The sequence below is a fragment of the Zootoca vivipara genome, chromosome 13 (genome assembly GCF_963506605.1).
Source record: "Zootoca vivipara chromosome 13, rZooViv1.1, whole genome shotgun sequence".
NCBI lineage: Eukaryota > Metazoa > Chordata > Lepidosauria > Squamata > Lacertidae > Zootoca > Zootoca vivipara.
Window position 1 is genome coordinate 4,652,769 of NC_083288.1, and position 16,292 is coordinate 4,669,060.

Consider the following 16,292-nt stretch of genomic DNA (forward strand, 5'->3'; position numbering starts at 1 on the left):
TCCCGCCTGGTTTGCGCCCAGCCCGCTGGAAGAGGAGGCTCTCGGGAGGCGGTGGAGCGGAGGCTGAGCGAAGCGGCCAGCGGGGCGGGAGGCGGGTTGGCGCCTGAGGCGAAGCCCACCCTCGGCTTCCCGCTCCGCCCGCCAAGACGGGCCGAGGGAAGGAAGGGCTCCGTCGGGATCGGCTGCCCCGGCAGGGCGCGCGGAGCAGGCTCGGGGGGAGACGGGGCGGCGGCGGCTGGGAGGGCAGCAGCTTCGAATCCGTCGAGCCCAGCAGGAAGAGCGCGCGTTCGAAGATACAACACTACGCACATTATTACTCTCGTTATCCATTTATTTGTACCTGCTTTTTTCTGCTGACGGGGACTCAAGGAAGTGTACAGATGAAAATAAGAACAGCTCAAAACGCCCAAGACCAAGAGGAAAGGGGGGGGGCCAATGATTTAAAAACCATTAAACAAAATAATGGAAAAAGACTCTTTGTATATTAAAAGATCTATTACAAGCATACAGTATTATTATATTGGTTGCTTGATGGCATCCTTCCGTCTCAAGAGACAATGGAGTGTGCCTCCAGCGGTGATGTCAAACCAATGTTTGCCGCACCAAAGTGACCTTCCTGGGGCACAGGCCTGGGGGGGGGGGTGCGGAGGTCCTGGGCTGCCAGATGACAACCTCGCTGGTGTGGTCCAAAGGAAAGCAGGGCAAGACGTTTGGCACCAGCTTGGCTTACAGAGCCTTACAGACTCTACTCCAGATTTGTGGAGGGTTTAATCCTGAGCCTTTTTTTCTCCTGAAGAGATCCTGGAAGCCGGCAGAGACTTAGGATCAGTTTCTCCCTTCTCCTAGGTGGACTAGCCCCATCTTGCCTCCCACTTCCCTCTACAGCACATGCACAAACTGCCTTCTTGACCATTGGACCAATTCTTGGTCTCCTTTGCCTGTCTTTGCATGCAGGGGAAGTCCTTAAATCACCAAGGGATTAAGACCCATCAGCCAACCTCACCTGGTCTAGCCATACTGTCAAAGCTGTTCTCATAAAAACCCAAATATGTCAACTCGTCAGCACTTCTGAATAAAAAAACCCACATGAAAAATGCACATGAAAACCAAAAAACTTTATGCTCCTCGAGGAGCATATAAAGCTTGAGATGAAGCTGACAAAAAAGAAAATCACTTCACTGACACAACCCCTCTCACACACTAAGAATAACAGAAGCATAACCACCCAACCCCACCCCACTCACCCCTTTCTTTTCTTCTTCTTCTTCTTCTTCTTCTTCTTCTTCTTCTTCTTCTTCTTCTTCTTCTTCTTCTTCTTCTTCTTCTTCCTAATTGTTTAAACCAATTCATAAACCAAGAACATATACACTGACCACTAATAATGAAACGTGTTGTATTTTTTCCAAATTTATTATGCTATTTTGGTGATAGTGTATACAAATGACATGAGAAAAATTGGTATACTTGTTTGTATAACATTATTCTTGTTTATAAAACCCAATTAAAAAAAATCAGAAAACATCTCCAGTATAATAAACAAACCCTGAAACATTTTCAGAATGTGTAAGTTGTATTCATTGGTATGTGAAACTTTGTATTGACTGATAATAATAATTTGGTAAATCTTGAGAAGCTTAGTTTTGAAGTTTGGGATTTGTGAATGCAGATGTTCATGTGATTTTAACTGGTGATTGTTGAAATTTTGATGCATTTAGAGATGTCAAAAGCACTGAAATTTCAAGGACGTTGATAAGGGTGCTGCAGGGGGCCTCTCCCACCAAATAACTAGCTGGGGTCATGGAAGAAGTAAACAAAGTGGTAAATGCACCGTTGTAGAAGAATTCGCCTTTGAGTGCTTCCATCTTGGGCACATGCAAATCAGTTTCATATTTATTTACTTAGCAAGATGTTTTAGCAGATGGTGGCTGGATAACTCCAGTCTCTTGCATGAAGCTGATTATCTGGTAATATTTCAACCTGATCTCAGGCCTAGTTTTGGCACTGATAGGGTTAGGGTTAGGAAAGAGAGACAAGAGTGGAACCTTGTCAATTCCCTTGAAATTCCTTTAACCACCTCTATCCCTTTCTGGATTGGGGGTGGAGCAAGGCAGTGCTTTACAGTGGAGCCTATATTCTTGGTTTGCTCCTCATATGGGCTTCACTCTTTTTGAATGGTAAGTTGGGTGTTTCTCCCTGTGCTTTCTAACATCTACACAAAACCACTGGGGAGGCAGTTCTCCGTGGTATTGTGCCATAATATACTGATGACACCCAACTCTGTTTTTCATTTTCATAGAATCTGGGAGATGCAGTGGCGGAGGAACCCTCTCTGGCACCCGGGGCAGGATGCTGACGGGTGGGGCGAACCACCCGGTGACACACGTGTGACGTCCATACAGACTGCGCATGTGTGACATCCTGTACGGACTGCGCACGTGTGGCAGCCCATATGGTCGTCGTGTGAGAGGCAGCCCGTATGGACGCCGCACGAGCGGCACCCATACAGACTGCGCGCACCCTTGGCTGCTCTACAGCTGGGGGGAGGCAGGGGCCATCTTGTCACACCCAGAGTGCCACCCGGAGTGGCCCGCCCCCTCCGCCCCCCACTTCGTACGCCCTTGGGGAGAGGGTCCCTGAATGCATGTCTACAATCTGTTATGGATTGGGTGAGAGTGAATAAATTTAAACTTGATCTGCCTAAGACAAGATTTGATAATAATGGGGAATACAGTGGGCCTGTTATATTTTTCAATCATTTGTTTGAAGCACTTTTATCCTGCTCCTCAGTTGCTTCTATATTGTACTGTTGTTCATAACTGTATTTTCATTCAGTTAGTTGCTTTTAAATGTTGCATTTTAAATTGTAAAACTACTTTGAAATTGTTTGGAAAAAAGTAAGTTCATAGTCCATATTTGGGGTGGGGCGAAATGTGAACTTTATATTTCTAAATGTTAATTAGAAATGCCACATTATAGCTTCTTTCAGTTCAAAACAGTTCCCCGTAACCAGGAAGAATGCGTTGGAACAAATGCAGTTCCCGGATAAGTCATTAAAATGCAGGATATTTCTTCCTCGAGCATGTACTTTTTGACATTTAACCATATAAGAAATGTCAGAGAAATAATGTGCTGAACTGCATAGATGGGATGAAAGGATTATGCATCTGAGGCTTTCATTATGACCCTTGGTTACAATCCAGACCAATTCAAACCAAAACATCTGGAGTTGAAGCTCTAGGGTTGGCAGGAGACTGGAGGACATGCGGGAAATGGCTGCTGCCCAACTGCACACGTCAGCTGGTAGTCGGGAAGGCTGAGCAGCTGAAACAAAGCACCATTGCACCACTGTCTCTCCTCACGGAGGGATGTCATCTTCAGGATCCAGGATTTTGGATTTGAAGTTCTTGCACCAGTTTCCACAGATCAGAATAAGCAGTATTACAATTAAGCAAAACACAATGCTATCAGTAAAATCAATCACTTCCAGTTAATGCTCATCAGGCATCTGTAAAGATAGTGAGAAAGAAAGACCGTCCATACTGGACAGGTAGAATCGGGAAGATATAGACCATTTCCCCAACCCCGTATTTCTTTCTGGGTATATGGGAACACCAATGCAGAGGCAAAGCTCTGCAAGCCGGAGCTCATTCATTCCATGTTTGGAAGCTTGCTCACATTTTTTTCCCCTGAGTGGAGGCTCTTTTGTGAGTGATTGTTTTCCCTCCATTGAAATGAATGAGGCAGTTCACAGGCCTGAAAACCTGGTGTCTATATTAACACACACATGGGGCTGAGGGTTGGTGTGTGTCTCACCCTAGAATCCCATCAAGAACTCCATCTCCACCTTCAGGCTATACCTCTAAGGTGTCCTGCCATTTAAAATCAAGTGAAGCATTTAAATTCGTACCTATGCATTAGATAATTTGGATTTTTAAAAAGAGCATAAAGTGTGATTTGTAGGCTATTGAAAATGTCATGTTCTGCATATTCCCCTGGTATTCTCTCTTTTATCTCTAATTACTGGAACTGATTACAGTTAAAAGATTATTATTTTCAGCTGGGAGGAATACGGATACATCTTAAATTTAGTCCTTAGGCCATTTCAACATGAAAACTAGTGAATAGGTGCTGTACTAGCTCTGGGCAAGCTGCTTCGCTTCTCTGCTGACATGGATCAGCATGTTAAGTGAGTGTGGAGGTGCCTAATAAACTGCTTTTACCTGGAGGCAAGCAAAGTGCAAGCTGGCTGGTATTTAGGCAGCAAATCCTTGGAGTTCATGGGAGGGTTTTGCAGTTTCTGTTTCAGCGTTATGACTAGTGTGAACATTTATAAATTGTCAAAAAAGAGTTAGTGTATGACGAAGAAAGAGGTCAAAGGAGGACAAGGATTTGCATACAATTTGAATATTTTAATTTGCATGTGTAGATATATGTAAATTTAGAAATAATTACTATTATTTTAATAGAAATACAGTACCTGAGTGCTCACTGGAAGGACAGATCGTGAAGCTGAGGCTCCAATACTTTGGCCACCTCATGAGAAGAGAAGACTCCCTGGAAAAGACCCTGATGTTGGGAAAGATTGAGGGCACAAGGAGAAGGGGACGACAGAAGATGGTTGGACAGTGTTCCTGAAGCTAGGAACATGAGTTTGACCAAACTGCGGGAGGCAGTGCAAGACAGAAGTGCCTGGCGTGCTATGGCCCATGGGGTCACGAAGAGTCGGACACGACTAAACGACTAAACAACAACAACAACAGTACCTGGTACTCATCGTGGGAAAGACTGTAACCACTTGACCTGTGTGCCTATTCAGTTTGCTCTCCGGGTGCTAAATGCCACTGGGCAACCTCAAGGTCCCCCCTGCTCTTCCATCTTCTAGTTCCTTACATTTAAACCAGCCTTGGATCACACAGCCCTTCAAACAGAGGACTGTCTGCTGTAGAATAGGACACACAGCCAAACTACTTTGAAGGTTCGGTCCTTATTAGTGAAACATCTTCATTACTGTTGCTTGTACCAGTTCAGACAGCAGGTGGCGCTTCTCCATATGCCAACATTCCATGCACACGGGAAACTAGCATGTCAGGAACAATCAGCATTCTCCCTGGCATACTAATTGTCTATGCCCAGGGTTTGTTTTAAAAAAGGGGGTGGGAGACTTCAGTCATGGGAATCCAGGGGGTCAAAGCAGAATGTGGTCCGACAGTTGGAATCATAGCTGCCAAGTTCTCCCTTTTTTAAAGGGATTTTCCCTTATGCTGAATAGGCTTCCTCGCGAGAAAAGGGAAAACTTGGCAGCTATGGTTGGAATCCAACATGGCAGCCATGGAAGGGATGGGACCCCCCTGGAGTGTAAAGCTGGAATCTCCCTCCCATCCAAGGAACTCATGATAGCTCAGTTGGTAGAGCATGAGAATCTTAATCTCAGGGTTGTGGGTTCAAGCCCCATGTTGGGCAATAAATTCTTGCATTGCAGGAAACTGGACTTGATGATCCTCAGGGTCCCTTCCAACTCTACAATCCTAAGTTGTATATATGTGTAAATAAACCATCTATCATAAAGACACCACAGTTTCCCCTGTGCCTCATTGTTCTAAAGGAAACAGACCCTTGGTATCCCTGGAATTTTGCACCACTTGGACATTGAGGTGGCATGTAACAATATCATGTTAATTAGATGAAGAAATGCTACAAGCAGCCTTCTGTTGAAAGAAAAGAGCAACCGAATAGAAAAACAAATCCTGGGCCCTAAATGACTGGGCAAAGAAGAAGGCAAAAGCTGTTCACGAACACACACATACCGGTGCTTTTCAGTCTAATTTGAAATGCAGAGTTTAAAAAATAAAATAAAAAATTGATCCTCTTTTGAATAATGAGTGGGCAAAATCAATAGGAGATGCTCTCTTTTATGTTTTCAAACTGCGGTGCAGATGGCGAAGTATCCATTTTAAATTACTTCCTACTCTTTCAGATTAGGCAATATCATTTAGGGAAAAATACAACATTTGGAAATTTTATTGTCCTATAAGACAGCTCAGGGAAGTCACCATGTAAGGTAATTTTAAAAAATCAAATGGTGAATAACTTGTTACAACCCTCAGCAACTGGACAAGGGCACAGTTTGAATGCCATTTGCTTTGGGGGGCTCAGAGCATGCAGTCACATAGGCTTTTAGAAATGTGGCAATTGGGTGGGGGTTGCGGAGGAAGAAGAGTGTGGGGAGAGCACACTGCCCCCGGCAGCGTGATCCTGGTGGGGTGCCATCGCAGCTGCCCCCACTCGTGCTGGGCGCTATGCCCCCACAGGTGGTATGCCATGCCCCCAGGGTGCGCACCACACCCTTGTGGGCGGTGCGTCATGCCCCCGGGGCGCACGCCACCCCTCCCCCACCTGCTCTCCACCCCCTGGTGATGGAGCATGAAACTCTGCCACTGGGTTTGCGATTCAGTTCATGGTTCAGAATAACTGACTAAGTAGCACTGGCAGATATTTTTGTGTTCCTGCACCATCCTCTCTGAATAAAAGGTAAATATATATATGCGCGAACCGGGTGCAATGCAGAGTAGGAGGAGAAGCTGCAGAGCAGAGCTTGGTGCTGTTAAATTTGCCAGAAACCTGCAACTAGTACAGAATGCAGCCGCTAGGTTAACCGAGTGATGTGCCCGACTGTGACAGGTACCATTGCTAAAGGAAGTGTACTGGCTGCTGCTTTGCTATTAAGGCCGGTTTAAGGCTCTGGTATTAACCTATCAAGCCTTAAGAGAATGCTTTCTCCCATACAGATCTGACCAGTTGATAATATAATCTGCAGAGGTCCTCCTGGTTGTGCCACAGCCTCCAAACATCCACCTGGCATCAACCAGCCCCCTTTCTGTGGGGATACCTGCTCTCTTGAATGGTCTCCCCAATCCCCTCTTTTTTACCATGGCTTTTGCTATCTACCATTACCAGCAGTTTACTGTCTACTTGATTATTATATAGCCTATTATAATCTATTATATAAATAAGTACATTTTATTATATTGTTGTACGCTGCCTTGACATGCCCTGGCTGCTGAGATTGTGTTGGGCTGACATAAGGGCTTTAAAACACAGGATATATTAGGAGGTGGGACATCATGGCAAAACAACTCTGGGAAACGGGGGGGGGGGGGACAGAGGGATATTTGCCCCACCGCACCAGATATGCTTAAAACGGCCCTGCTGGTTTGGCACGGTTTAACTCCCAAACTTTGATTAATTCTAACTTTTATTAGACCCAGGAAATTAGGGTGTTTTGCACCCGACAAACCCTTAATATTTTCAGGTATTCATCCAGACTTGCTATAAACATTAATGAATCAAGAATATGTCAGGCACACAAACTTACAAAGATCAGACTATTAACCAACATCTCTCTAAATTACAAACTACAATTAACAAAGCACAAGGGAATGTGAAAGGTAGAGAAACACAGCATGCAATGGATTGAAAATGCTTAAAGGAATCTTAAGAGGTTTCGAATTGGGAGCTGTTTTGCATGAAGACAGAGAACGTGTCAACAGAGGAATGTGCCTTCAGTCTTGAAGGAAAAACATCCTACATGGAGGGGTGGGATCTTTATTTTCCTGTTACAGGGTACACACTTTCTGTGCAGGAAAAAAGAATGTAACTTCAGGATGTTAGGCACCTTTGCTAGAATGTGCTTAAGATAAAGACTAATCTGTCTGAAATATACTCGGAGTCCTGTAGTGACTTCACGCTCTTTATTGCAGCTTGTAATACAGTGAATGAAATGCCCCCCAAACCTCAGGCTTTTATGTACATTATTTACACAGTGAGTCCCATCTGATTGGCTGATTCTGCTTCCCTCCTGGAGCCTGATTGGTCTTTTCCTGCAGGCCAATCAGTTGTTGCATTCTACGATCCTACCAGCCTAATAGGCTGATTAACTTCTTCCTGGAGCCTGATTGGTCTTCTCCTGCAAGCCAATCAGTTGTTGCATTCTAGGATATTACTTGCCTATTGTTCTTGGATCCAAACTTAGTACATTACACTGTCCAATCTCTCTTTTCCTTCTCTCTCTCTCTCTCTACTTTCCCTGTAACACAACCTATTCTGACTGGCTGCTAGAGGGAAACAAGCGAGTTTCAAATCAGTAACAAATGGCCAGTTGGGTTTTAGTTATGGTGTAATGTGAGCAGGAACTAAAGTGATTCAGAAATGGGCAGGGGCCAGGATCAAGTTCTGGGTGACACTAGCAGAGAAAGGCAGTTAAGAAGTTCAAACTAGTTTCACTTTTGTATATACTGTAGCTTGGAAACAGCATTCTGCTTCTCTGTTCAATCCCGTATCTGTGGATCATTTGTACAGTAATATTTCAAATGCTACACATGGTATTTTCATGACCCTGGCATTAGTTCCTTTAACGGTAGCCATGAAATGAATGAACCCCATTTCTGCTTTTCGTTCGATACAAAGCCCAATCACGTAGTTTTTGGAAATAACCAGACTGTTCCAATAACACAGAAGAGAATTCAGCTTCAGAGCAGAGGGTGGAACATAATCCGCCGTGAGCACAGTTTTAACTTTGGAAAAGTGGCATACAGAGAAAATGATTGATTGATGGAGATGATGACTAAGATGAAGCACTTCTGCCCTTATATGAGTCATCAGACGACCTGACCTCAGAGCATCTTGACAAGGAAGGCGATGTTTCCTTGGTTTAGAAAAGTTGGCAGTCAGAAGCAAAGCAAGCCTTTCACTTCTCAACATGAATGTATAGCAACTGCATCTGACACATAAGCTGCACATAATAACAGAAACTGTGGCTGGAACCTTTGTCGAGTTTGAAAATGTATTTCCCTGTCCTCTGCAATAAGGCTAAGGAGGGAGGGAGAAGCTGAATACTTAGATGGGTAGAGAGATCTGCCACCTCTCCCAGCAGAATCTGACTCAGCACAACAATGTATAATATCAGGTAGGTAGCCGTGTTGGTCTGAGTCGAAGCAAAATAAAAAAATTCCTTCAGTAGCACCTTAAAGACCAACTAAGTTTTTATTTTGGTATGAGCTTCCGTGTGCATGCACACTTCTTCAGATACGTCTAATATGTGATCAATGATTCACAATAGGATGCCAAAATAAAATGTAATGGTGGGAACTAAAGAGGATTTTCTATTTATTTATTTTTTAAAACCAACCCAATATGTTAATAAATAAATAAAGTTTATCCATGGGTTACATCAGAAAGCTACATTTTTAATGTTGGGAACATTTCCTCCTAAAGCAATCTCTACTGTTATTTTAAGGGAGATCAATTTAATCTTTCCTTTAACCCAAAGGTAAACAATACACAATCGGGTTAATGTTGAAAGCAGCAGATTAATTTAAAATGAGAGACGTCTCTGCCCAAATGAATGCACACTTGAAATGAGAGAGCCCTGCATCACGAGGAAAGGATCAGATTAAAGTGGCAGCACACTGTAATAAAACCAGAGCGATAAGCAGTTGGAAGCCAGCCAACGAACAGGATACTATCAACACTTTTCCATCAGGAAAGATAAAATTATAAAATATACTGCCAAGATTTCCCCCCAACCACCGGTGGCCAGTAATGCTAATGATGTTTAAATGTTTTTCAAATAAATAAAAATAAAGGCCCTGTGTGTGCATTGAAAGCTCAGAGATATTGACCCCAGTGCTGCAAACTCACTGTCCATATTTCAGACATTGTGATATGTCAATAAATCAGAATGTTTAGCTGGTGATATATTGTGATATTGAAAACCAGATATTGTCCAGCCCTGTTCATAGACTCATAGAGTTGGAAGAGACCACAAGGGCCATCCAGTCCAACCCCCTGGGAAACACCATCAAAGCATTCCTGACATATGGCTGTCAAGCCTCTGCTTAAAGACCTCCAAAGAAGGAGACTCTACCACACTCCTTGGCAGCAAATTCCACTGTCGAACAGCTCTTACTGTCAGGAAGGTCTTCCTAATGTTTAGGTGGAATCTTCTTTCTTGTAGTTTGAATCCATTGCTCCGTGTCCGCTTCTCTGGAGCAGCAGAAAAAAACCTCCCTCCCTCCTCTATATGACATCCTTTTATATATTTGAACATGGCTATCATATCACTCCTTAACCTACATACCCAGCTCCCTAAGCCATTCCTCATAAGGCATCGTTTCCAGGCCTTTGACCATTTTGGTTGCCCTCCTCTGGACACGTTCCAGCTTGTCAGTATCCTTCTTGAACTGTGGTGCCCAGAACTGGACACAGTACCCCAGGTAAGGTCTGACCAGAGCAGAATACAGTGGTACTATTACTTCCCTTGATCTAGATGCTATGCTCCTAATGATGCAGCCCAGAATTGCATTGGCTTTTTTAGCTGCTGCATCACACTGTTGACTCATGTCAAGTTTGTGGTCTACCAAGACTCCTAGATCCTTTTCACATGTACTGCTCTCAAGCCAGGTGTCACCCATCCTGTATTTGTGCTAATCATATTTATTTATTTTTGCCCAAGTGTAGTACTTTACATTTCTCCCTGTTAAAATTCATCTTGTTTGCTTTGGCCCAGTTGTCTAATCTGTTAAGGTCATTTTGAAGTGTGATCCTGTCCTCTGGCTACCCCTCCCAATTTGGTGTCATCTGCAAACTTGCTCAGGATGCCCTCAAGCCCATCATCCAAGTCATTGATAAAGATGTTGAATAAGACTAGGCCCAAGACAGAACCCTGTGGCACCCCACTAGTCACTACTCTCCAGGATGAGGAGGAGCCATTGATGAGCACCCTTTGGGTTCAGTCAGTCAGCCAGTTAGAAATCCACTGAATGGTAGCATTGTCTAGCCTGCATATTACCAGCTTCTTTACAAGAATATCATGGGGCACCTTGTCAAAGGCCTTGCTGAAATCAAGATAGGCTACATCCATAGCGTTCCTTTCCTCTACCAGGCTTGTAATTCTGTCAAATAATGAGATCAGATTAGTCTGACATGACTTATTTTTCAGAAACCCATGCTGTTGACCTGCTTGGCTACTAAGTTCTGTGGATGAGGCCCACCTGTTTGTACCACAACCTGTAGAGCAGCCAGGGGGAGGTACTGCCAACTTGTAGCAGCCAGGGGGAGGTACTTCTTTTTGTGGAATTACATCTCCTCATTTCATGACCTGGTAAAATAGTACCTATTGCCCTAGGCCTTCACCGACATTTCATACCAGCTTGTCAGTTTTATATCTGTCCTGGCTTTTACTGGCATACCCCTTCCATGTTATTGGGCTCTGAGTCCCTTTGATGCCAGTCAGCATAGCCAGTGATCAGGGATGCTCAAAACTGTAGTGAAGCAACATCTGGAAGGGACCACGTGGGTCCCCCAGGGTCTAGAACTAGATTTTAACAATAAAAGCTGCAATTCTCGGAATTTCAAGAGACTATAACAAAAGTTGCCTTGGGGAGGAACAGAAGTTGTCCATCTCTAATTTATATCCTAAGAGCGAGGTCTTTTTTAAAAACATTTTTTTAAACTTAATTTTCTTTATTTGCAAGTATTCTCAGCAATTTGTCATTAATTTTTCAAGAACAAATAGAGATAAATCAAAGAAACTACAGTTCCTACCATTGCTCTAAAATCATTGCCATCATGGTTACAACATTTCCTTCATGCTGAATTTGAGTGAATCAGTACTAAAATCTTCTGCAGAAAAGCAGACATGGTAATTTGGATGATAAAAGCTAATATGTTCTGACAAGAGGAAAGGCCTGAGGGATTCGGTTTGCCACATATCCCACATAGAAGCAGAACTATTTAAAGGCTTTAGAATACAAGTGACCCTGAAATGATGTAAAGGAATAAAGCTGATGTGCTTGAAAATGTAACTCGTTAGCCACAAGTTTTATTCAACAATTCAGAAATATGCTTCACAAAAAGGTGAGTTTTGAGGAGGAGAGATTTAAAGGGAGAGAGAGGTGGCCATATTGATTTACGTATACCGTGTGTGTGTGTGTGTGTGTGTGTGTGTGTGTGTGTGTGTGTATAGGTGGAAAGCAAGTGGGATTGATGAACGGCATATAGATAGATAGATAGATAGATAGATAGATAGATAGATAGATAGATATAGATATATATAGATATATAGTTATATAGATATAGATACACACACACACACACACACACACACACACACACACACACACACACACACCTGCCGTTCATCAATCCCACTTGCTTTCCACCGGATATGGCCACTACAGTAACCTAGATGGCTTTTAAAAAGAATAAGCCAAATTCATGGAGGTGGAGAGGGCTATTGATGGCTCTGCTCAGCCTCCCCAACTGGAGGCAGTGATGCTTCTGGATGCCAGTTGCTGGAAACTGCAGGAGGGGAGACAGGGCTCTTGTGCTCGGATCCTGCTTGTAGGCTTCCCAGAAGAGGCACCTGGCTGAACACTGTGAGAACAGGATGTTGGGCTAGATGGGCCCCACTTGGTCTGATCCAGCAGGCCCATGTTTTTGTATGACCCCAGTGTGGGCTAAAATGCAATAGAACAGTAAAGCAACACTTTATAACTTCTGCACGAGTTATAAAAGCAGGTAAAAATAATTAAAAACTCCCAGGGAACAGACACATTTAGGAGCCTGTGGTCTTAAGAATCTCTCTTCCCCCACCCATTCAGGTCTTTAGGGTTTAATGGTAGCTAGATTTATGTACATATTGTGAGGAGCTTGGGATGTTTATAATGCCTTCCAGGATATGTTTTTGAGATCAGATGGGTACCAAGGGCAGGAAAGCTCATCAGCCTTTATACCATGGAATAAGTTCAGATTGACACACGTTGATTCACAAAAGTAACCCCAAGAACATGCTGAAGGGTGGAGTCTTAGCTCTAACCCATAACAACTGGAGACAACATTTAACTCTATAATTACCAATTACTACACTTAAGGAAGAACTGGGGAGGGGAGGTTTGTCAGTTTATGGCAGCTACAAAGAATCCTCCTTACAGTGGAACCTCGGTTTATGAGCACCTCGGTTTATGAATTTTTGGGTTTTTTGAACCCCGCGGACCCAGCTGGAATGGATTAATTCACTTTCCATTACTCTCAATGGGAAAGTTTGCTTCAGTTTATGAACGCTTCAGTTTAAGTACTCCGTGGACCGTCTGGAACGGATTAATTCACTTTCCATTACTTTCAATGGGAAAGTTCGCTTCAGTTTATGAATGCTTCAGTTTATGAACAGACTTCCGGAACCAATTGTGTTCATAAACCAAGGTACCACTGTATTTAATAAAATTAACATATTACTTGATTATAAAAAATAAGAAAATAATAAACCCTCAAACCTTATGGCTTTGTTAATAAAACTGTTAAATAACTGTTGCAATCCTATAATTATTTACCTGGGAGTAAGTGCCATTCAGAGTAGACATTTATATAGACTTGAACTGTAGAGGCAGTTTTTTTCCCAAAAGTGCATAGAATTTGCTCCCTGCTTAAGCATCCGGCAGATGGAGGCTCCCCTCCATCTCCATAGAGCCCCTGAGGGGATCGGGCGCATCTGCCTCTGGAGCCAAGATGAGAGGAAAACATGACAACATTAAATACTTTAAGTAAATAAAGACCTGCCATGGGGTTGGGGGGGGGGGTGAATCAAATTGTGATTTGTTTTGCAGAAAACAAAGAGCAACAAAACTGGGAGAAATACCTTCCTTTAATGTATACAATTAGATTTGGTGGACAGAGTGCCTGAAGAACTATGGATGGAGGCTCGTAACATTATACAGGAGGCAGCAACGAAAACCATCCCAAGGAAAACGAAATGCAAGAAAGCAAAGTGGCTGTCCAATGAGGCCTTACAAATAGCAGGGGAGGGGGGAGGCAGGCAAAATGCAAGGGAGATAGTGAAAGATACAGGAAATTGAATGCAGATTTCCAAAAAAATAGCAAGGAGAGACAAGAGGGCCTTCTTAAACGAGCAATGCAAAGAAATAGAGGAAAACAATAGAATGGGAAAAACCAGAGATCTGTTCAAGAAAATTAGAGATATGAAAGGAACATTTCGTACAAAGATTACCATAATAAAGGACAAAAGTGGAAAGGACCTAACAGAAGCAGAAGACATCAAGAAGAGGTGGCAAGAATACACAGATGAATTATACCAGAAAGATATGGTCTCATATACCCCACGTAGTGTGATTGCTGACCCTGAGCCAGACATCCTGGAGAGTGAAGTCAAATGGGCCTTAGAAAGCATTGCTAATAACAAGGCCAGTGGAAGTGATGGTATTCCTGTAGGCTGCCAGCCAGAGCCTAGTGCAACATGGCCACCGTGGAGGAAGAAAGGAGTCAAACGACACCGGGTGCTTTAGAGAAAAGAGCTTTTTATTTCTGCCATGCAAGCAGGGCAAAAAGGTGATGCGTTCAAAGCAACAACACTGTGTTGAGTTTGTAGCTACATTATATACCCTTGTTCCTGTGGGGTGGGGCAGTCCTACCCCTCCGTTCTGAATTGCCACGTTGATACATTCCAGCCTTGGCTGCGTTGGTACATTCCAGCCTTGCGTTGGGCAAGCCGGAGGCCCCCCACAGCGGGGGTCTTGTAAATTCCCATTAAGCAAGATGATGGGGCAAAGTATTTCCTTATTATATTATTTTACAAGCTCATATATTGTCCATAGGAGAGTCATGGCTTGGGGCCCCCAGAAATGTAGCCTGACTAGCATTCCTTTCCTATCTTTAAGGAGTGCCTTTTTGAGGAACAGCTTAGGGGGCTGGGTATGTTTAGCCTGGAGAAGAGAAGGTTGAGGGGGTGAAGGGTTGCTTTCTGCTACCCCAGAAAAGTAGACACAAACCATGGATTCAAACTACAAGAGTATTCCACCCATACGTCAGGAAGAACCTCCCGACAGCGAGAGCTGTTCAGCAGTGGAATTTGCCTGCAGATAATGTGGTGGACTCTCCTTCCCTAGAGGTTTCCATGCAGAGGCTTGATAGCCACGTCAGGAATACTCTGATGGTGTTTCCTGCCTGGCAGGTTGGATTGGATGGCCCCCTCTCCATGGCCTCCTCCAACTCAACTCCTTTCTAATGTGAGAGAATATTTTGCAACATACACGTATACTTTATGAAGATTTTCTGATTCTCTGACTCTATGTTATCAGCTCATGTCTGGGGCTCTGTGTAACTGCTTACTTTGTTAGGAATGTTGTCCCTGCAAGGATGGCTATGCTTTGCCCACTGTCGCTGCCAGACCTGTTTGGCAGCTGTTCTTGCGGGGTAGGTATGTGATGATCTATAGCCGAAGGCTACTTCCTTCATTCCAGCTGAACTATTTAAAATTTTAAAAGATGATGCTGTTAAGGTGCTACACTCAATATGCCAGCAAGTTTGGAAAACTCAGCAGTGGCCAGAGGATTGGAGAAGATCAGTCTACATCCCAATCCCAAAGAAGGGCAGTGCCAAAGAATGCTCCCACTACCGCACAATTGCACTCATTTCACACGCTAACAAGGTTATGCTTAAAATTCTACAAGGCAGGCTTAAGCAGTATGTGGACCGAGAACTCCCAGAAGTGCAAGCTGGATTTCAAAGGGGCAGAGGAACCAGAGACCAAATTGCAAACATGCGCTGGATTATGGAGAAAGCATGAGAGTTCCAGAAAAACTTCTACTTCTGCTTCACTGATTACGCAAAAGCATTTGACTGTGTCGACCACGGCAAACTGTGGCAAGTTCTTAAAGAAATGGGAGTGCCTGATCATCTCATCTGTCTCCTGAGAAATCTCTATGTGGGACAAGAAGCTACAAAAATTGGGAAAGGAGTACGACAAGTCTGTATATTGTCTCCCTGCTTATTTAACTTATATGCAGAATTCATCATGCGAAAGGCTGGACTTATGAATCCCAAGCTGGAATTAAAATTGCTGGAAGAAATATCAACAACCTCAGATATGCTGATGACACAACCTTGATGGCAGAAAGCGAGGAGGAATTAAAGAACCTTTTAATGAGGGTGAAAGAGGAGAGTGCAAAATATGGTCTGAAGTTCAACATTAAAAAAAACTAAGATCATGGCCACTGGTCCCATCACCTCCTGGCAAATAGAAGGGGAAGAAATGGAGGCAGTGAGAGATTTTACTTTCTTGGGTTCCATGATCACTGCAAATGGTGACAGCAGTCACGAAATTAAAAGACGCCTGCTTCTTGGGAGAAAAGCAATGACAAACCTAGACAGCATCTTAAAAAGCAGAGACATCACCTTGCCAGCAAAGGTCCATATATTTAAAGCTATGGTTTTCCCAATAGTGA